General features: G+C 36.2%; 1 protein-coding gene and 2 long non-coding RNA genes across 7 annotated transcripts in view; all 3 read left to right on the top strand.

Moving 5' to 3' along the window:
* The window catches only part of LOC129790610 (autism susceptibility gene 2 protein), a 195,637-nt gene that overhangs the window by 76,098 nt on the left and 96,808 nt on the right, over window positions 1-22,731 (top strand). The window lies entirely within an intron of this gene.
* LOC129790634 (uncharacterized) lies at window positions 333-1,708 on the top strand. Its single transcript, XR_008750594.1, has 2 exons — window positions 333-817; window positions 909-1,708. It is a non-coding gene; the product is annotated as an uncharacterized LOC129790634 (long non-coding RNA).
* LOC129790633 (uncharacterized) lies at window positions 1,827-4,037 on the top strand. The gene is made up of 3 exons (XR_008750593.1): window positions 1,827-2,311; window positions 2,403-3,058; window positions 3,150-4,037. It is a non-coding gene; the product is annotated as an uncharacterized LOC129790633 (long non-coding RNA).

Below are 22,731 nucleotides of genomic sequence, written 5' to 3'. Positions count from 1 at the left end.
ATGTGTCCCTTTCTGAGGTGGGAAATTTATTTCCTACAGTTTTTTGACAAAAAAACAGCCCCATGCTGATGTAAGTTGCTTTAAAAAGAAAAATTTTAAAGATTTTTTTCCCGCGAACAGAAATTTTGTAACGCCCAAATCATTTCTTTTCCATGTAATAGAGCCTGAAGAAGCCAATAAACATTTGGCGAAACGCGTCGCTGGATAGCATAAATGCTGTTTTTTCTTTCCTTTTTCTGACTGCGTACACCGATTGAAAAAATTCAACAAATTACAACAGTCGTGAAATATTCTACATCAACACCTTTTTCGGTTATTTTCTCCTCAATCATCCTTTCTCCTCATCACATTTCCGCCATCCCCACCGAATGAATTGGATCTACACACATTTTTGGGCATTTTCCTGGTTAAGGATTTATGCTCTAAAGAAATTCATGTCTTTTCTGCGCGGGATGACTTGCATCATTGGGGAAAGAAGGTTTTTTCCCACGGGACTGGTTTCTTGCCCACACACTGACAAGTACCGCTTCCATTGGAAAGTTGGTTGGCTTGCCGATCAGCTGCATGACACACAGCAGCAAAAAATCTTCACAACCATCGGACATTGCACACACACAAACCATCAGCGACTCTTGCACTCTCTTTGTGTCGTCTTCATCTTTAGTGATTTGGATGCCAGCACAGTGTTTAGTCGTTTTTTATCTTGCTCTATGTAATTTTGCATGAAATTTTCTAATTTTTATTGTGATGTGTCCCTTTCTGAGGTGGGAAATTTATTTCCTACAGTTTTTTGACAAAAAAACAGCCCCATGCTGATGTAAGTTGCTTTAAAAAGAAAAATTTTAAAGATTTTTTTCCCGCGAACAGAAATTTTGTAACGCCCAAATCATTTCTTTTCCATGTAATAGAGCCTGAAGAAGCCAATAAACATTTGGCGAAACGCGTCGCTGGATAGCATAAATGCTGTTTTTTCTTTCCTTTTTCTGACTGCGTACACCGATTGAAAAAATTCAACAAATTACAACAGTCGTGAAATATTCTACATCAACACCTTTTTCGGTTATTTTCTCCTCAATCATCCTTTCTCCTCATCACATTTCCGCCATCCCCACCGAATGAATTGGATCTACACACATTTTTGGGCATTTTCCTGGTTAAGGATTTATGCTCTAAAGAAATTCATGTCTTTTCTGCGCGGGATGACTTGCATCATTGGGGAAAGAAGGTTTTTTCCCACGGGACTGGTTTCTTGCCCACACACTGACAAGTACCGCTTCCATTGGAAAGTTGGTTGGCTTGCCGATCAGCTGCATGACACACAGCAGCAAAAAATCTTCACAACCATCGGACATTGCACACACACAAACCATCAGCGACTCTTGCACTCTCTTTGTGTCGTCTTCATCTTTAGTGATTTGGATGCCAGCACAGTGTTTAGTCGTTTTTTATCTTGCTCTATGTAATTTTGCATGAAATTTTCTAATTTTTATTGTGATGTGTCCCTTTCTGAGGTGGGAAATTTATTTCCTACAGTTTTTTGACAAAAAAACAGCCCCATGCTGATGTAAGTTGCTTTAAAAAGAAAAATTTTAAAGATTTTTTTCCCGCGAACAGAAATTTTGTAACGCCCAAATCATTTCTTTTCCATGTAATAGAGCCTGAAGAAGCCAATAAACATTTGGCGAAACGCGTCGCTGGATAGCATAAATGCTGTTTTTTCTTTCCTTTTTCTGACTGCGTACACCGATTGAAAAAATTCAACAAATTACAACAGTCGTGAAATATTCTACATCAACACCTTTTTCGGTTATTTTCTCCTCAATCATCCTTTCTCCTCATCACATTTCCGCCATCCCCACCGAATGAATTGGATCTACACACATTTTTGGGCATTTTCCTGGTTAAGGATTTATGCTCTAAAGAAATTCATGTCTTTTCTGCGCGGGATGACTTGCATCATTGGGGAAAGAAGGTTTTTTCCCACGGGACTGGTTTCTTGCCCACACACTGACAAGTACCGCTTCCATTGGAAAGTTGGTTGGCTTGCCGATCAGCTGCATGACACACAGCAGCAAAAAATCTTCACAACCATCGGACATTGCACACACACAAACCATCAGCGACTCTTGCACTCTCTTTGTGTCGTCTTCATCTTTAGTGATTTGGATGCCAGCACAGTGTTTAGTCGTTTTTTATCTTGCTCTATGTAATTTTGCATGAAATTTTCTAATTTTTATTGTGATGTGTCCCTTTCTGAGGTGGGAAATTTATTTCCTACAGTTTTTTGACAAAAAAACAGCCCCATGCTGATGTAAGTTGCTTTAAAAAGAAAAATTTTAAAGATTTTTTTCCCGCGAACAGAAATTTTGTAACGCCCAAATCATTTCTTTTCCATGTAATAGAGCCTGAAGAAGCCAATAAACATTTGGCGAAACGCGTCGCTGGATAGCATAAATGCTGTTTTTTCTTTCCTTTTTCTGACTGCGTACACCGATTGAAAAAATTCAACAAATTACAACAGTCGTGAAATATTCTACATCAACACCTTTTTCGGTTATTTTCTCCTCAATCATCCTTTCTCCTCATCACATTTCCGCCATCCCCACCGAATGAATTGGATCTACACACATTTTTGGGCATTTTCCTGGTTAAGGATTTATGCTCTAAAGAAATTCATGTCTTTTCTGCGCGGGATGACTTGCATCATTGGGGAAAGAAGGTTTTTTCCCACGGGACTGGTTTCTTGCCCACACACTGACAAGTACCGCTTCCATTGGAAAGTTGGTTGGCTTGCCGATCAGCTGCATGACACACAGCAGCAAAAAATCTTCACAACCATCGGACATTGCACACACACAAACCATCAGCGACTCTTGCACTCTCTTTGTGTCGTCTTCATCTTTAGTGATTTGGATGCCAGCACAGTGTTTAGTCGTTTTTTATCTTGCTCTATGTAATTTTGCATGAAATTTTCTAATTTTTATTGTGATGTGTCCCTTTCTGAGGTGGGAAATTTATTTCCTACAGTTTTTTGACAAAAAAACAGCCCCATGCTGATGTAAGTTGCTTTAAAAAGAAAAATTTTAAAGATTTTTTTCCCGCGAACAGAAATTTTGTAACGCCCAAATCATTTCTTTTCCATGTAATAGAGCCTGAAGAAGCCAATAAACATTTGGCGAAACGCGTCGCTGGATAGCATAAATGCTGTTTTTTCTTTCCTTTTTCTGACTGCGTACACCGATTGAAAAAATTCAACAAATTACAACAGTCGTGAAATATTCTACATCAACACCTTTTTCGGTTATTTTCTCCTCAATCATCCTTTCTCCTCATCACATTTCCGCCATCCCCACCGAATGAATTGGATCTACACACATTTTTGGGCATTTTCCTGGTTAAGGATTTATGCTCTAAAGAAATTCATGTCTTTTCTGCGCGGGATGACTTGCATCATTGGGGAAAGAAGGTTTTTTCCCACGGGACTGGTTTCTTGCCCACACACTGACAAGTACCGCTTCCATTGGAAAGTTGGTTGGCTTGCCGATCAGCTGCATGACACACAGCAGCAAAAAATCTTCACAACCATCGGACATTGCACACACACAAACCATCAGCGACTCTTGCACTCTCTTTGTGTCGTCTTCATCTTTAGTGATTTGGATGCCAGCACAGTGTTTAGTCGTTTTTTATCTTGCTCTATGTAATTTTGCATGAAATTTTCTAATTTTTATTGTGATGTGTCCCTTTCTGAGGTGGGAAATTTATTTCCTACAGTTTTTTGACAAAAAAACAGCCCCATGCTGATGTAAGTTGCTTTAAAAAGAAAAATTTTAAAGATTTTTTTCCCGCGAACAGAAATTTTGTAACGCCCAAATCATTTCTTTTCCATGTAATAGAGCCTGAAGAAGCCAATAAACATTTGGCGAAACGCGTCGCTGGATAGCATAAATGCTGTTTTTTCTTTCCTTTTTCTGACTGCGTACACCGATTGAAAAAATTCAACAAATTACAACAGTCGTGAAATATTCTACGTCAAATTCAATCTCTGAAGCTTAATATTCCTTATGGTAAGAATGATTAATGATTTTGGTACTCAATAATATCATAATAAAATATTTATCCTCTTTATATTTTTATAAATTTGAAATTGAAAATTTACCATTTATATGCACACGATGGAGACGCCTGGTGGTAATCAATTTAAAACAGAATCAATTTAAATTTAGATTCAATTCCTGATTTTAAGGTATTTGATTTTAAAACTTTTCTTAAAACGATAGCAAGAACAAAGCATGATGGAGGCGCCTGGTAGTATTCCGGCGTCGCAATTTCTCAGATAAATAACAACACAGACGACAGTGGAGACGCCAGGTCTTACCAGAAACATCAAAAATTTGACTTTAAGATTAATTTCAAAGAATTTAAATTCAATCCTTGCATGCTGCAAGAATATTCCAACTAACCTGACGGACTTACACATTCTTGTTTTTTGGGTGGTGTTATTAAATAAAAAGGTGTGCACCGAAGCATGAATTCATGAGGAGCAACTTCTGGACATGGGGTGGAATGTGTAGTAAGGTATGCAAGAGGTATAGGAAGTTTAATGGTGTATTCACACGAGTCCTTAATTTTATTTATTCACATTTTCATTAAGTTTCTGGGTTCGGTTTTTTTGTGCCATGGCGCGCTTTTTTGTGCCCATTTATTACCATGCCGCTGTAGTTCACGTTGTGTATATAATGATATACATTTTGAGGTGGTAAAAACGTGGCAATGATTGCCATCTCTCTTGACTTTTGTTGTTACTCTACATTAATTTACATGCAATTACTTATTAATGATATTTTTATTCATTCTGAAAGTAATTTATTCTCTTCTCTCTTTTTTTTCGTTGCTGTATGTTTGCTATGCAGAAGCAACTTCTTTGATTATCTCCCTTGATGATATATGTATTATTTCCGAGAAGGGAGTGGTTGGCAGTGGTTGGAACCGAGGAGGCACGTAAATTGTCAAAAGTGACACTCGGTGTTCCCCCTGCTGTCAGTTTTTCTGTCAAAATTACGAGGGGAGAGATAGGGCATCTAAGGCTGCCAAGTGTTGGCAGGGTGAAGAAATATTTTGAGATATTTCTTATAATATATAGAAATATGTCTAACATCTAGTAAAGATACTACGGTGAATTGACACCTTGGAATGCATGGAAAAATGCGTTTGGGGTTTGAGAATGGGGTGGTTTTGGTTTTGAATTAAATGGAATTTGAAGGGTATATGAGTGGGGTTGTGTGTATTTTGCTTTTTTGAATAAGGGTACGAGGTGAGAGGGTATTACTAGGCGCCTAAATTCATTGCTGTCAATTTACTATGTCGATATCCTTACACACAATTACATGCACAGCCAATTTACGATTCATATACCGTAAAACCTCCTGCTGTCATTTAGAGTCACACTCTCGGCTACAACAGGGGTCCATGAATCCATAGGGGTTTTCTTCCACTCTCTTATTCCACTGTCTAGAGAGGGGTTTAGTGGTGCACAAGGGAGATGGTTAGATATGCGTAATTGATGCGCAAGAGAAGGATGATATGATGTGAATTGAGGTGAAAAGCACCCTTCCGAAAATTCTCTATCGTCATCATCATCGTTGTTCACAAATCCCTTACCCTCCTTGCCTCTTTTCGCCCAAGTTCTGTCTTTTGTGCACAAGGATGGTGCTTGTGATGCTTCTCAGCTTATATGAACGCTCATATCAATTACACCCCAAAAGAGGGTAGATTGAACTTAATAACAGCATTCAAGGGGGTTACTCTTTCCACCCTTCCTCTGCAACGAATTATTCTCTCGCTCGCTACTCACATCCACACCAAGGGGTACTCCAGGATTCGACACAACAGTTGCGATGTATAGTTTAGTCACACTGAATAAGGGTGTTTGTTATAAAGAAAAATTGGTTTGTAGACTAGTTAGGTTTTAGGTTTTGGAACTAGATCTTAAGTGAGGTAAAGTTAGATCCTAGATTGAATTTGTTCATCTGATCTAACTAATCGTATTCACATTTTGCTGAATTACGGTCTGTCGGGATATTACACCGTAAGGTCCTTTTATAGTTAGAAGCGTATCAATATCCTGATTCGACAAAACTCATGAGTCATAGATGGACGGAGTTACGTTAACGAAAAAGTATTCTTGTAGAATTGTATTGGTATTCGAAGTTTTCCCTGATAAGAACTAACTTTTCCAGAGTTTTTTTAAAGCTAAAAAAAATATTTAAGGATATTTTACTTAACCGTTTTTGAAAAAACCTTTTCGGTTTTCTTTTCTCATTTATTTCCTTTAACCTAATATTATGTTTTTTTTGTGGAGCAAAGTAAATATCCTGATCTTCCTGTTGGTAAAGAATCTTCCTGCTTTTTTGTCCAATCAACAACAATTTTCGAGTAAACACCATCATCAAGCATGAGTGAAAACCGATAAACAATGTTTCTTAGAATCTGTTAGCCTTGCGGCTATAAGATCATATCGTGGAGGGAAAGCAAATTTCCATGTACAAACTCCCAAATCCTGTTATGATTTTATTCCCCGAAAAGCCAAGGGAGAAAACATTATTTAGGCATGAGGTCAAATTGTATGTATAACGTCCGAGGAAGTTTTGGTGGTGCACTATACGAGGAAAATCCCATATTATTCTGGGCTCTTGTGAGCAATTTGCACTTACCACATGATTTCCCAAAAGATATACTTGGAACAACCCGCCATGCCTGTAGGCGATCGTTTGGGCGTACCGTTTTTGGGGAGAAGACGTTGGTATATTTTCGTTAGCAACTGTACGACGTTCACTATACTATACACAATGTACAATGGTGGAATGAGAACCATCAGGAGGTATTTTCATGCAGTGGCTAATAGGGTTGTTTGCTTTGAAATATTGGTGAGTGAAACCGCTTCTTGTTCTCTCGGTTTGTGTTTTGTGTGTTTTGTTCGATGGGGTGAAATACCATATTCTCTGTTGCTCACCCTCAATGCTAATAGCTTATGGTTAGGAGGGGAGGGGGATTCGTCGAGAGTGTGACTCAATATATGTTGTACACCATTTGCTATATATAGAGAATGCAATAGATTGAGAGAGAGAGAGTAATATGGGGTGGGTTTGAGGGGATTAAAATAGTTAGGGGGTTGAAGAACGGGGGTAAAGAGTCGTCGGGTTTTGTATGTCTGATGAAGGTAAATTGCAATTTTGATTGTTTATGAGTAGATTGTATTCATATGTTGCAGAAAATGAAGAGAACTCCCCATCATGACACACAGTGTATATGAGCTCAAACGTTAGGGGATGGAAAACCCGAAAATTTCTGAGATACCTCTACGCCACAAATTCACTAACTTCAGGGGCTTTTCATATGCATGCCAACACCGACAAAATGTGTGTGTGACAATAAATTATCTCAAAGCTGCAACGGAGTTACAACAGGGTGGAAGTTGTTAGATAATTTGCATTGATTTAAACCATCCATTTAAATTTATCTCTGAGTTATTCAATTTTTGTGTGAATTTCCACCCCTCATTGTGCCTTTGCACTTGTACCTTGAATGATAAATGTTTTCAACTTTCTTTGCGCCATACCCATTTTCTTTTATATATCACCGCTTTTCCAAGTCTATTCTTTTTTCGTCTTCTTTCTCATTCCCAAGTGATTTTTATAGAGACATTTTTCTGTGGGGAGCAATGGTGATTTCAAATAAGGGTGTGCAAAGATAAAAAAGAAGAAAGAAAGAGGGGGATGAAATTGGTAAGAGAGGGGACGTGCAAGAAGTGGGAAATAAATCGATCGATTGCGATTAGAGTTTTATTGGTGAAACCGAACTTTTAGTGCCTTTTGTGTTGTATGGTGCGAGAGTGAAAATAAATGGGAATGTTGGTACATGAACTGGGGGAGGAGATGTTTCAAGTAAATTTTCTTCAATGCAGAGAGGGGCAATAATATGACACAATATAAAAGAACAGCCACACCCGGGGGAAGGGGTGTTTTTCACCCTTATTTCCGTTCACAGCACTGAAGAGAAAATTTCACCGTGAAGCTGTGATTTGGAATTTTTATTTACATCCAGAGGGCTCTGATTGCTAATAAATTAGACAATAGATGGTGCTAATGCTGAATTATTTTCTTTTTATTTTGAGGGTTGAGATTAAGATGAAAAATATGAAAAAAGAAAAGTTTTAAAACATTATTTTTGAGAAATTTTCATTGAAACCTGAATTTCCATTGAAAATATTTCTTTCTTCAGTCAATCCTCAACGGATCCTTAAAAATTCTTCTTAGAATTTATTTTTTCTCAGTGTATACATTCTTGATAAGAAAAATATTCAAAGTGACGAAGGAGCTTCATATAAAGGGATGCAAGGGATGATTTTGTGGGGGATTTCTTTTCTTTGGGGGTGTGTATACAGTGCAAAATTGTATGGTGCTGGGCGGTGGGGTGAAAGCTGAAAATGCTATAAAGTGTCATTGAAATAAATTCAGGAAAAAGACCCTTGCGTCGTCGTGACTTTTACGATGCGATTCAATCCCTGAGTATCAAGCAGTGGTATCTGGGAAGGATCTTCAAGTGTCACTTATTCTTCGGTCGTGCATGTATTATGTTAGATTTTATGTCTCCTCATGCCCTTTCTCGGGGCTTTTTTTTTCACCACACACCGTAAACTTCACCCACACCCACACCACCCCAAAAACAACTCACATATTCCCGAGTTTGCAATCTTTTCTCTTCGCACAATATTGTGGGCGACACTGCACGATTCGTGGCATGGAAGATTGCTTAGAGATATAACGCTCCTCCTGACTACATATGGGGAGAATTCTTTGGGGGTTGAAGTAGAACAAATCACAAGGGGTTGTGTGTATACAACATTGTTATCCATACACACAGTTGCTTCTCAAACAATGTTTGGTGTTGTTATGTGCAAAGAATACCATTTCCTCGCAATCCATCCTCCACGCATCCATAATACATTACTTTTAGTCAGTGAACGATACATGTGAGACACGTTATATCCTTGAAAGATAAACCTGCGACGTGGATTTTTCATCCCCCACTTTTCCGCTCCACTTTCACGAATGATTTTCACTGGAAGAAATAGGATTGTGACAGCAATAAGGTTCATATATGTGTGTGAACATCATCCAGCTAAATCCGACAAGGTGTCATGGGTTACTTAAGTGACTTATCATGGTTTATAGAACCTGTTGTGGTAGAGCTTTTAAGCTTTCGACTAATGTGCATTAGGGGTTTATTTAAAATTCAGCTGGTTTGAAAATGAAAGAAAAATTAGAAAAAAAGAAGGAAAACCTTCGGCAAAACCTCTAAGGGTGTAAAATAAGGTAGAGAAGAGCCCCAGGACAAGGATAAGCTTGGAATACTGAAAAAGACTCCCTTTGGTGTCGAAAGCTCCGGGTCAAATTATTGCATTCTCCTTTGAGAAGCATAAATTTGATTCTGACAAACACCGAAAAAACCTTTAATAGTTTGTAATAACTTACCCTATACCAAACATTTTATTTCCTTTTTAAAGATTCATTAAAATTTTGAATACAATGCAAATTTATTTGAATTTTTTAAATAAAAAAATAAAATTACGTCTCCAAACTTCTAAAAACCAAATAGAGAAAAATCAATAAGATTCACCCTATTTTATCATAGCTTATGTAGAATGGAAAAATGCAAAGAAAGTTTTCCTCGTAAATTACCATAATTTACCTTTTAGCATTTCTCTCAGTGTAGTTGACAATGGATGACAAGAGGAAGCAATGGTAAGGAATCAAGATTGCATGTTGAGGTAGGAAGCAACGCGAGGACTTTCAAAGGAAATTCCTGACTGTCATCGTGAGAAGCACAATTGTGGTGATATTGTACAAAAGAATTTTCTCCATGAAATGCAACGACCTCGCACAGTGAAAAGGATATGAAATTCTAGGATGGGTAAAATGGGGTGAAAAAGAAAGATGTGAAACTTGTGCAAATATTACTTGAATAGTTGTTGGAGCATATTTTTTGGGTGGTGCAACATTTTCACATTCTTCGTTGCATTTTTTTTCGCATGTTAGATAACTATATGTATGAAGTCCAAATGTTCTCTGTGGTATTTTTGCAATTGAAAACCAAGGGAATTTTTTTCGTGCTTCATATTCAAAACCCTATTCTCCCTTGTTAATCATGGTGCGGTGGTGCACACATTTTTTAGACAAATGGGCAGTGAAATAACACACAGAGAGAGAATCCACCGAAAAGGGGTTGGTTACCTCTATGTAGAAAAAAAGTGAACAGGAAATGTTGGAAAAAAATAAACGAGGTGCAGTGAATAGCATCCTTTTCACCCCTTAACACCCCAACATAGAGCCACACGAGAATAAAAGTTCAGGGAAGTAGACAAAAAAAATTGGGACGGGGAGTTGGTTATAAAATGCAAAATATGGTGGAATATGCAAAAGTAATTTTCAGTATTGTTTCACCACATTGAATTTAATTCTGGACACCGTAATATGCATTTACGGGACAGAGATATGGTTGTGTTGCATTTTTGCCAGAATACAAATTGCCATATTCTGTCTTTTCCGTCATACTCACCCCCACAACAGCAAAAAAATCTCATATGCTAGCCCCAGAGTGTTTCCACACCGTGGTATAATCCGCATATACATATTATGGGATGAATTTGCACTCTTGGTATTCCAAAAGCCTACAACCCCATCATCCACAAATGGACGGGGTTGTGTGGGTGATTTTATCGAGAAGCTCTGCACAAACTGCAAATGGACCCTCCACCCCATTGCCCCAGGGTGGGTGGGGGGTTGTACTGCATGGTGGCAAAAATAATTGTGGTTTTCAATTGTTTATTTAAACCATCATACTGTATAAAGCTCCCCTTTTCCGCACTCTCAGACCAAAATTGGCATTTGTCCCTAGCTTGTGTTTCCCACTATGTGTGTAAATAGTGCATGTTATTCCGGTGTAATCTGCCATATGAAGTCGATTGATTTTACTCCCAAAAATCGTTTTAATGCACAAGTTTCTGCAACAGAAGGGGATGACAAATTTATTAGGGTTTAAAGGATATATTTTTGTTTTAATTCCTTCATTTAATTGTATTTTATGCACCACAAGAGTGTTGATTTTTAATGATCAAAAATTGAGAAATTGGAGGTTTTTGGATTTAATAGAACTATAAACTAAAAACTCACAATAAATACCAGGCGCCTCCATTGAAACTTAAGGCTAATTTATGAATCACAATGGAGGCGCCTGGTAAGTTTATTCTACTTTTCTTTTAGAATTTAAAGGAAATTAAAAAGATTTTGAGCAACTTATTGTAAAGGTTTTAATTCTTCATGTTTTAGCTGTTTCAAAATTTTCTACCAAGTCAAACGTTTGAACATATTTCATGTGTCATCATTTAAATATTCAAAAAAGTTAATAAGAAACATAGCACTTTTCTAAAAGAATAATTCTTCTTGAATCTAAAAATTAAAATCTCAAAGATTAATCACAATTAGTTTTACAAAAAAAACACATAAATATTTGGATGAATGGGAAATAATTAAATAATTCATATGAGTAGAAATAAGAAGAATACAATTTGCCCCACCCATTGAGCGTTAAAAAAATACAACGTGCAGACACATTTTATATGCGAGATTTAAGCGAAAAAATTCTGTTTTTCATATAAAAACAAGCACGAGCATCTGCAAAAAAAAAAATAAACATAAAATTTTAATAAAGTTTTATTCAGCTCTTTTTTGCTAAATTAATTATTCCTCCAGCTTTTTGCCTCTCACCCGTCCAATTTGTTGACTTTCCACCGGAGAGATGGGGACTTTTGGTGGGCGGGGGGGGGGGGTGGTTATGTGCTTTGGGGGTAGTACACAACACCCCCAACCTACATAGCGCACACGCTCTAGTCCACCGAGTGTCAGTCACTTTGTGTTATACATTTTTAATTGCACTTCTAACGCTTTGTATATCCTCACCCATCCACAACGCGCGGGAATGCTGCACATAGATTTTCCGACTCTCTCACTCTCTCCTCTATAGCGCAGCGGGGGGGGGGGAGGAGGTGTTGCAGAAAACACAGCTCTGGTATGCTGGAGAGAAGATCCCCCAGTGCTATGTGTGTGATGGGTACAGAATGGAGCTGGCGGAACTGGGTATTTTAATAAAACATGAACTACCCAACCGTCTCCTCTAACCACTCGACTGTCGCCACTGGAGGCACCCTCAGTGGCTTCAGGGGTGTGTTATAGATACGATGGAAGTAGGTGGATGATACTCTCCAAGCCTCCGCAGCATGTTTCTCACTTTTGGGATTTTTTTCTCCATAGTCCTGGCTTTTTTTTGCTGCCAGCACGGAGAGCATCAGAAAATTCCTCACTCTATGAGATAAAGCTATATATACATTTTTTTCAACCATCCCTCTTTGACCATACTCTGGTTTTTTATATGTTGTATGTGTATGAAAAAAAATCCTCCAGCGATTTTTTGTTTGATTCTATATTTTATTTAGCTCATGAATGCACAGAAAAGAGATTCATTTAAATGGGATTGTGAGTCAGTGAATAAGTAATGCCATACTCACAATCTGGAGATGACTAAGGGATATAAAAAAGGCTTTGATATTTTTTTTTTATACAAGATGATGTTATTAAGGGGATGGAGATGGTACAAAAGGAATTCATTTGAATACAAGAATATAAAATAAGTTTTTTTGTTAATTATCTAAATGGTATTATATTTAATTAATAACCTGAATCTCTTTTTTATTAAAGGTTTGTTTTAAGTGGTAGTGAAAATGCTAAGATAGTTTTGCTTTAAAAAAAAGGCTAGATTTAGATGGAGGCGCCGGGTATTTTTTTCTATAAGAGTTTGTTGATTTAATTATCAATGAAAATTCTTTGTCTCTCAACTTTTCTTTATTTTCTTCAAAAGTATATTTATAAAATCTCAATGGGGACGCCAGGTAGTTATCTGGAATATCATTTATAGGCGCATTTTTATTTAAATTTTAATAAATTTAACAAAAAAACGGTGCAAATAATTGTTAATTGTGCGTTATCAATTTGTTTTGTTTATACAATAAAAACTAATATTATCACATGAATTTTTTTTAATATATATTTTTTGTAATTTCGGAAAAAAATTCAAATATTTACCAATGTTTTTTACAACTTTTTTACGGTACATACTCTAATAAATCCACCTGATTTTTTTCCTCTGATTTTTATGCATGAATGAAATATACGAACATAAAAGCTCATACGCTATATATATTTTCGATTATGGGGATAGTCAGTGAGCTTAATGCAAATGTATGTATCTCGTGTAGGAGAGTACTAATGAGAAATGGATTTTATCTACCATTGCTATGGGAATTTTTTATTCAAATAAAATAGCGCAAATGGACGAAAATCTGTTTAGATTTTTTTTCGGCAACTACACAAAAAAAAGTTATCCGATGCCCCTATCTTTTTTTCCGGGAGCTTTTCCGCACTAAATGTACCTTTTTATTTGATACAGAGAGTGCTTTCGCACCTAGAAAAAAATGTGGTAACGAATATTGGGGAAAATAGGGCTTTTTGCAATATTATGGCGATGGTGAATATTTTAGATTTTTTGGTTGTCTCTTGGAAGTTTTTTTGTGCTTTTAAACTGTACATAAAGGGAGGGTTTTTGCTTTCAAACGATGACGCTTTTTCGAGCTTTTTTTGCATAGCATGAAATCAAAGAACTATGTGGGATGAAAATATTTCATTAAATTAAAAGAATATATGTATGCTGTTCAATAGAATCCACCCCCATATTGATTCTCAGAATTTTGTCATGATGAATTTCAGCTATATCAGCATTGCTTTTGCGGGGGGAAAAACGTGAAATTGTCTATTTTTTTTTTTGAAAGGAAACAAAAGAGAAACAAACTTTAATAAATTGATAAAAGCTTTTTGCCATTCCTTTGTACTACACGAGCACACAAAAAAAAAGTTTAGCGTGGAAAAAGGGTTAAAAGTGGAAGCTTGAGAATAAATTGCATGTCAAAAATTTAATTTCTTTTCACATGATATAAATTTGCACAAAACACCATAAAGTAACTTACAGCAATATGCAAAATTATCTTTTTCACCCGTGAGAGGGGGGTGGCATGGAATACAAAATGGACGGAAATGAAGAATAATTTCCATCCCTTCGGCCCATGGGTTGAGGCAGGGTGTGGAGGATGAGGAAAAATTTACACATGGGGTCAAATTGGGGGTGAAGAAAAAAACTCGAACTAGACGGTATTTTGTTGAGTGTTTATTATGCAAATGTTTCAGTGTGTCATCATTTTGGGGCTTTATACAGTCTATATGTATGTGGGGGTGCTTTCCCCCCTGGCGCACAGTCAAAAGGGGTTGGATAACATGAAAAAGTCTCTTGTGTGGCAAAAGTGAGTGGTGCTACATAAATTCCAGCTGTAAGCCACTTTCAGAATTCTCCACACAGCCTTTTTTTCACTCACTCCTTTCTGCCATTTTTTTTTCAAGCGCCATTCCTTTTGCAATCTGTCTGTGGTTGCCACAGTGAGACTCTTTTCACAAAAATATGCTCTTTTCAATGCCCCACAGTAGCATAAATAAATAGCACTACGTTTATGTATTTCTCTATGAATATATGGGTAGAGCAATGTTGGATGATAATGCATTCCGGGGAAATTCATAGGAAAATATGCATAGGTTTGCAAAATGTTTGTTAATACTCAGAGAAAATCCCTTTTTGCTCATGAAAATGGGTAAAGAGGTATTATTTCAATTAGTTTGTCATAGAGTTTTGACGTGGAATTTAGATTTTATACTACTAAATTGGTCATAACGTGGAGCTTATTTCTGAAAATTCAATAGAATATCTGAATATTGATGGATTCCAGTGAATTTGTTTTAAAATGAACTAGGAATGAATAGTTTCTTTCTAGACTATACGTTCAAATAAATTCAAGCTTTACCTACTTGGAAACATAAATAGAAATTGAATTTAAAAAATCAATTAATTTGTGCTCAAGAGTAGAATATAATTGATTTTACTAGGATAGTTTTAGCTCAGTCTAGATATTCTAGAAAGTGTGTTTCTAGCTAATAAAACTTAAGCTTTTCAAAGCTCTTTAAGGTCTCTTTGTAAATCGAGTCTAATCCGTTTTTACGAAAAATTATTAATTTTTAAAAACATTTTATATTTTTTTAAGTAAAAAAAAAAATAAGAAAAATAAAAGTTTTTTTTTAATCTGAATTATCTAAATTAAAATCTTGTCTCAACGTTTTCTTTTTACATTATCTTAAAAACTCTAATTTCTTCGGCCCCAAAGTTTTAAACATTTTTCTTGTTCAAATTAAGAATTCTTTAAAAAAAAAAGGCATTAATTTTGTTCTATATACAAGAGACAAGATTTTACAAAATTGTAAATTAATTTTTATAAACTTAATAAAAGAAAAACTTTTCTCTGAGTGTACCTTTAGCACCCCATCTTATCCCTTATTTTGTGCTGTGTGCAAGATTTCTGTACAGATTAATGGGAGTGTTAGTGAATTATTTACTCAACTAATGAATTCGTGAAAATGTACATAATCCCCCTCCTGGTATGATTCTTCGCTACAGCCATCCTTGTTCGTCTACTGGGGGTGTGTTATTAAAAGCTCCCCGTTGAAAATATATAATGCAAACAGTCTGTGAGGGTGAATGAGAAGCATGTTCTTTTATCTCTTTTGGCTGTCTTTTTTTCCCTCCTGGTGCTGCTTCCTTTCGGGACGCGATGAATTTTCATGAAGTGGGGTTCTAGAGACTGGGAGGGGGTGGCTTTCTCTTGTGAAGATGAAGTGCAAAAAGAAAAGGAGGGGAATGGTGAAGATAAAACCGCACATACTTTTACACATAGCGACGAGGATCGTTGAGCCAAAAAAAAAAAAAATGGGAGAAGAGGGAAATTCAACCCTCGAAAATGTTCCTGTATAGCTCTCGGTGTCTCATTTAGGGGCTGAGGATTGGGGATGTGGAGGAGGGTAGTGCTCGGAATCACCCACAGTGGCTGCTGGTTGGAAAATCTCCGTCGCATATCATGCATAGCTGAACGTGGCGCGGCGGTATTGATTTCCGCGGCAAAAGCTTCGTTGTGTTCCACCCAGGAGCTTCTCCCTCTTTTTCTGGGTGGTTGAGCTTTTTCTCGCTTTCGCTCCCGCAGCAGATGAAAAATACCTCCAGCACAGTGTGGTATTATAGCAGCGCAAAAAGGAGGTGAGGTGCCGACAGACGGGAAACCACGAGTGAATTCAGTCGAGAAATTCAAATAATGCGATGTACATTCTTGAATCCCATGTCTATCTCGCTGTCTCCCCAACGATGGAGTTGGTATTTTGTGTGGTTGGTCGTGTGAATGGAACAAATGTCACATCGGTATGACTTTTGATCATACACCATCCCTGTTGGTAGCAGCAGGAGTGTAGCATGAAAAAAAAACCCTCTCTGAATTTCATTATGTTTTCATTACTCATACTGTCTTGGGTGCAAAAGGGGTTTTTTTCCCTGTGCATACAATGTTTTTTAATTTGAATTCCAGATTTTTTGTTTTATTTTATGTGTGTGAATTCAAAATGGGCTTCACTGATGGTGTTTACGGGGCGGAAGTTTATTTTTATTTTATACTATATTTATAATTAAAACTTGGTGATATGTGGAACCTGTCCGCCATCCTGTGCATTGACAAAAAAAAAACAGAGTATAATTAAAATTCTTTCCGCGTTGTACGGTATTTTTTTGTCACGTTTAAAATGCAAAATACAAAAAAAAATATATTTGCATAAAAATATGAAGCATTTATCTTGCAAACGCGACATGTTGTATTTTTTATTTTCAAAAATTTCATTAGTTTCCTTTTCCTGGATCCTAATTTTGAGAATAATTACAAATTTCCTTCAATTGTATTTTTATTTTTTAATTTATTAAGAAAAAAATTAAATAATTCTTGATTCTAACATTTTTTTCTTTTTTTTTCCAGGTATGTCTCTCTGATCTCTATCGTGTTGAAAAAATGAAGGTAAAAACTTTATCAATTACAAAGTTTATTTGATAAGCGTGTAAATTTGCGTAAAAAACAATAATGGGAATTCACAAGAAAAAGTAAAAGACGTAAATAAATTTTTATAGGTAAAAAGAGATCTAATAAACAACAGATGTGCATCAGAGATTTAATTTTTTGGCCATTAATTTAAAAATTTAACGATTAATTATTCACCTGCTTACGCATTCTCTTATGTCTTTTATGTGAATTTCTCAATTTTAATTGTTGCATTATTTTTACTTGACTTTTGCGTCATACCATATAGTAATGACGATATTTTTAATAGAGCTAAAAACATTGATAGAGCTATTAAACATAAGAAAAAGTCGTCAACTTGCTGACGAAATGCAAATAAATACGTTAAATTTTTTTTTTATAGATTTACGTTAAAGTTTAAGATTAAAAAAAATCGTTGACGTTTTTAAAAATTTACGCAAATTGTACGTTCTTCAGGTGAAATCCACAAACTGTGTGAAATTAATTTTGCATAAAATATTACAACGTTTGTTGTTAAAATTATTCCATTTAATTTAATTGAAAGCTATAGAGCCCTTTGGAACATCAAAAATATTAATTTGCTTTATCTATCCATTCAAGTTGATAATTTTTTATGTTTTGTTTTTTTTAATAGGATGTAAATTGAAAATAATGTTTGATATCGTTGAAAAAACATTTCACAACTCTATATCAGTTTTGTAATCTGATAGATTGGGGTGTAAGACGTGGAAAAACGTGCAATCCCTGTAAACCCCCGTATATTCCTTTTGCAATTTCACCCCCAATTTCCATTCATGTGGGTTACTAATCTTGAGAATCCTCGCGCCAAAGTGGTACTTCGACGAGGAATTTAAGCTCATGCGGCAAAAAAATGCCAATCGATTTGGAATCAATGCTCAAGTTGAATGAGAATTAAATTGTATATGTATGTATATAGCATTGGATTGAGAGCAATGAGAGAGGGTTCGCATGGAGCGCATTTGTATTGAGGGATGATAGAAGAAATATTTCACCGAACATAAGGGGGTTGGGTGGTTTTTGGTGAAGTTTGCAATGCGCAAGAGGCAGTGAGGTGGTGGAGGTGGAAGAAAACACGAGAGAAATATGCAAATTATATCGAGGGGCGCCATTTTATTGTATAAAACCGTCACACACTCACTTTGCATCCTCCACATTTCCCATTAGCTCCAACTTATTCGTGCTTTGCATTTATTAAGTGCCCATACCACCCCTTTTGCTTCTGCTAACATATCTCCACGTCTCACTCGTGCACATTTATTTTAAACCCGCCTGTGTGTAGTGTGACAATCTTGGGGGTGAATTGGAGAGACAAAAAAAAAACGTCGCTACTGGAGAAAGCCAGACGAGGGGTTGTACAACACAGCATACACCACATGGATTGGAAAAGCCGGGAAAAGGCGAATTTGCGGATGTATGCCAAACACACACACAGTGGAGAAAAAAAAACGTCTCAAGGAAGAGATTTGAGATACCTATACCGTTGTTGTTTGGATTTTATAATCCGACACAACACACATATGTGAAAAGCTTGACATCAGACACGAAAAACTCCTTTTTCCACCCACCCGCATTCTTCAGCTTTTGCCTTAACAACATACGGCAAAATCATCAACTCGCACCACACGGTGCTTATCACAATCATTTTTCACTCGAGCTGTGGGGAAATTCCTTACAATTTTCTCATCTGTGAAAATTGAGGGTGTTTTTTCCACTGTGGCCTTTTCATTCCACACCATTTTATCATCGTATCATTACGTTCACAGATACTTTTTCCACCACATAAACCATCCTTCATTTTCCAGGTGTTGTAGCACCCATCTCTTGTTGCGCATCCACATGTTTTACAACGTGTATATTTTCCTCTATATTATTAGCCCCCGTGATGTGGTAGCCCCATAGGGGTAGTGGGTATGAAAAAAAGAGTGACTAAAGTAGGAGGTAATTGTAATTGTGCAGAAAATGAATTTTTCCCTCCTCATATTCAACAACTTTATTTATTTTCACTGTGTACGGATGCTTCTCTTGTGGAAAATTTTCAACATTTTATAACAAACAATATAATGAGATATGAGTGTAGAGAGCGCATAAGTTGTTGATTATGCAGACAATTTGTAGCCTGAAAAAGAGCGCTTCAAAGTTATATTTATACTGTACTACACCATACTCATACTTACACACAGAAAAAGGCATTTTCCATTATACTATAGTAGGAGAAAAGTTGCCTGGATAAAACTGAATTTTCTCATTTACACCATCATATACAAAAATCCACCCTTATACAGCATTCCCATCCTTACTCACCCTTTGCCGCATATAAATATGAAGAATACCAAAATGTTGAGCTTTTCTGTGTGCTTTTCCATAATATGGATATAGAATGCACTCTTGCCATACTGAGTGGAAAATACTGTGCACACAGACAATGCGGTGAAGAAGGGAAAATTCATTGTAGAGAGGTTCATTCTCATATTTTGATGCATTATGTGGATGAGATGTGTAAATTGCAGAAGCGAAAAGGACAATTTTCCGCAAGATAAGCAGCCGCCACAGAGATGTGATTTACAACTTGGGGGGATTTGTTGGGAAAATGTGGTATGAAAGGAAGGACTGGCATCTGATATCAAAACTGTTTCCAGAAATAAACTTGTAGACGGCTTTTTGTTTAAATTTTGTTTCACTAATCACAGAATTGTTGTTTTTTTTTTTCATGTTTGATAAGGTTCATATATATAGTCTACAACAGGTTACAGCATTACAGGTAGCCATACATAAGTATGGAAATAAGCTCAGATGAACAGGTTAAGACATTTCGAATCATAAACTAAGAAATGAGATTTTTACAAAAATGTTTTATTATGTCTTTTAGTTTTTTTCCGATTTTTACAAAACAGTCTAGGTATAATAGGCTATATAAGACTAATACGCTAACTTGTTCAATAACAGCTTTCATTTTGTAAGAAGCAAATCATGATTTCGGAATTACAACCAAATTAATTGGATTAAAAAATGGCCTGCATAATGTTTCGTAGTTAAAGATTTCTTTCTTTAAGCGTTACTTTGTATCAGTTAAAGTAGTACCTTCTTCAATTTAGACCACTTCGCTGACCTGTTTTATGTAGTTGTTTTTCAGTATAAAACAAACCATGATTGTAGCTATTAAAACATTTTTTTACAATCTTGTTTCTATTACCTGCTTCGTAGTTATAGACTTCTTTCAGTTAAAACTACTCCGGATCTTTCCAGATAGGACAGGCTGTAATTTTGACTACTTAACTAAACTGTATAAAGCAGCTGTTATTCACTTGTTATTCATGATCTAACTAAGAGTTCTTTTAAAACGAATTATGTCGTTAACGTAGTTATTTTACAATCTCGTTTAAAGCCTACTTCCTACCATATGCTAACATCAGTTAGTAACCAAAGATAGTAAAGAAAATATCCAAAGATGAAGTTCTTTATCAAAACTTTCTCAGAAATCATTATCGATAATAAATTCAAGGGAAAGCCTTTATAATCCAACATTTCCTTATACTTTCAACTCAGCTTTCAACAAATAAAGAAAAGGTAAATTATAATTCTCCGAACTTGGTAATGTCTGATGCTAAACTACTTTGAGGAGTTGTCTCATAAAGTGTTGGTGAATAAACAAGAAAAATGCTAATATATCTCAACTGACATTCTTATCACATTTCACTCCTCATTGAGAGTTCTACGTTAGTAATAAAATTCTTTTGCACAACAATGGAGTTGAAAGGGTGTAAAGAAAACATGATACGGAACGGGGGTAGGGGGATGTTGGTTTTCTGATACATCCAAGAATGTGTGTGTGGATAATATTTGTCTCCTACCAGAGCGGTTGGATGGCTGAAAAGGGCTCAGTGACGCGATGGGTATGGGTTGGTGGGTGGAACGTATACATAGTCAGAGCTTTCGCATTTGGATGGGGGGAGGGGTACGGGGGTGGATGTGAAATTCAACTGCTTTTCGTGTTCAAATTCAATAGAGTACTTTTCTTTTCTTGGCAGACAACCCATGAAAAACGGGTGGAAAAGACGACGAGGAAGCATAAAAAGATGGGAAAATACTTTGTCGGTCTGGTAGTTTGGAACGAGCGACGTTTATGGCTATACTAACGATGAGAGAGGAAGTTGAAATGGGGTTCCCACTTACGCCACCCCCAAACGAGACGATGGGTGGGATTCTGATACGGTGGTTTGTCTATACTTTCCTTGTGTACTATACATATAGTGAGGTATAGAGAAAATCTCCCTCTCTTGCCTCTTGCCAACAATATGAGAATTCTTTTGACGTGATATTTGTGCGCAAAAAAGGAAGAAGGATGGCAGTGGAGAAGATCCTAAGAGAGTGAGAGAGAGAAAATTCCCAACAACTGATTTCAATCGATATAATATGTTCTTTTGCTGTTCACCACGCCATCATCCTCTACGGGGATGGCAAGAGGGACTCTATTTCGAGAATTTGTCGTACAATAAAAGTAAAAATCTCTCTTGGTCGAAACGATTTACTTTTCCTCCTTTTCACTTCACATCCCAGTGAGACATTTTTTTGGCTTCCATTCTTTCGCAAATACATTTTAGATCTATAGGTGGTAGCAATTTATTGGATTTTTATTGGCAACTTTGCTTCATATTCCATTTTGTGCTTCGTGGTATAGAACACAAGAACTCCCTGAAGCTATAAAAAAATCGGAAAATATTGTGGTGTGGGGGAGAAAAGAAAGAAAAACCATAAGCACCCCAGCTAACACATAATAACTTTGACTTTACTTACTATTTATTAACGTTATAATAACGTTAGATTATCGTAAAAAATGGTCAGAATTTCGTCATTAGCTTACTAAATTCTAACGTCAGAATAACGTTATTATTTGGTAAGTAAAGTCAGTAAAAATTGAGGCATTTTTAGTCATTTTGCAGAAATCAAAGTTTTAGTCATTAAAACATTACAATTCTATTTGTAGATGATCAAAAAGCTATTAAAAGACGTTTTTGCTTTATTTACTTCATTTTTTTCGCATAAATTCAATTTTTTGTGTAAACGTTGGAATATCGTCAGAAATAAGTCATTAAAGGTCAGTAAGATGAAAAATCAATCATTTTTTCTATCATCAAAAACTAATTAAAATGGCATATAAATGCATTAAAATGATTGTTTAAAAGAGAGCAAATAGTTTTAGAAGCTATTTTGAGCAGAAGAATCTCATTTATTATATAAAAATATACTTTCAATTTCTTCCTTAACAACGTCAGTATACCGTAAGAAAGCACAAAATTTCTGACCCTCCATCAACTTTGGCTAAAATTCCTGCCGAAATCTCAACGTCAGAATACCGTAAGTATACTTACCCTCCACCAACCTTTGGTGTTGAGGGAGAGACAGAAAGAGAAAGACTGCGTGGGATATTTCTTTTTTGTATTTCTGCACTCTTCTTTTGACCTTTGACAGGCGTTTGTTTTGGTTTAGGTTTTTCACGATTTTCTCGAATAAATCAATAAAAATGAGCAAAATGATCAATGAAATCGTTAAAGGAGATCATAATGAGGGTGCGCCAGGTCTTGTTCATTAAGAAATAC

Source organism: Lutzomyia longipalpis, chromosome 2 (assembly GCF_024334085.1).
Source record: "Lutzomyia longipalpis isolate SR_M1_2022 chromosome 2, ASM2433408v1".
In the NCBI taxonomy this organism is placed as follows: domain Eukaryota; kingdom Metazoa; phylum Arthropoda; class Insecta; order Diptera; family Psychodidae; genus Lutzomyia; species Lutzomyia longipalpis.
The sequence above is the reverse complement of the archived record's forward strand: the minus strand, read 5'-3'. Positions and strand labels throughout refer to the sequence as shown.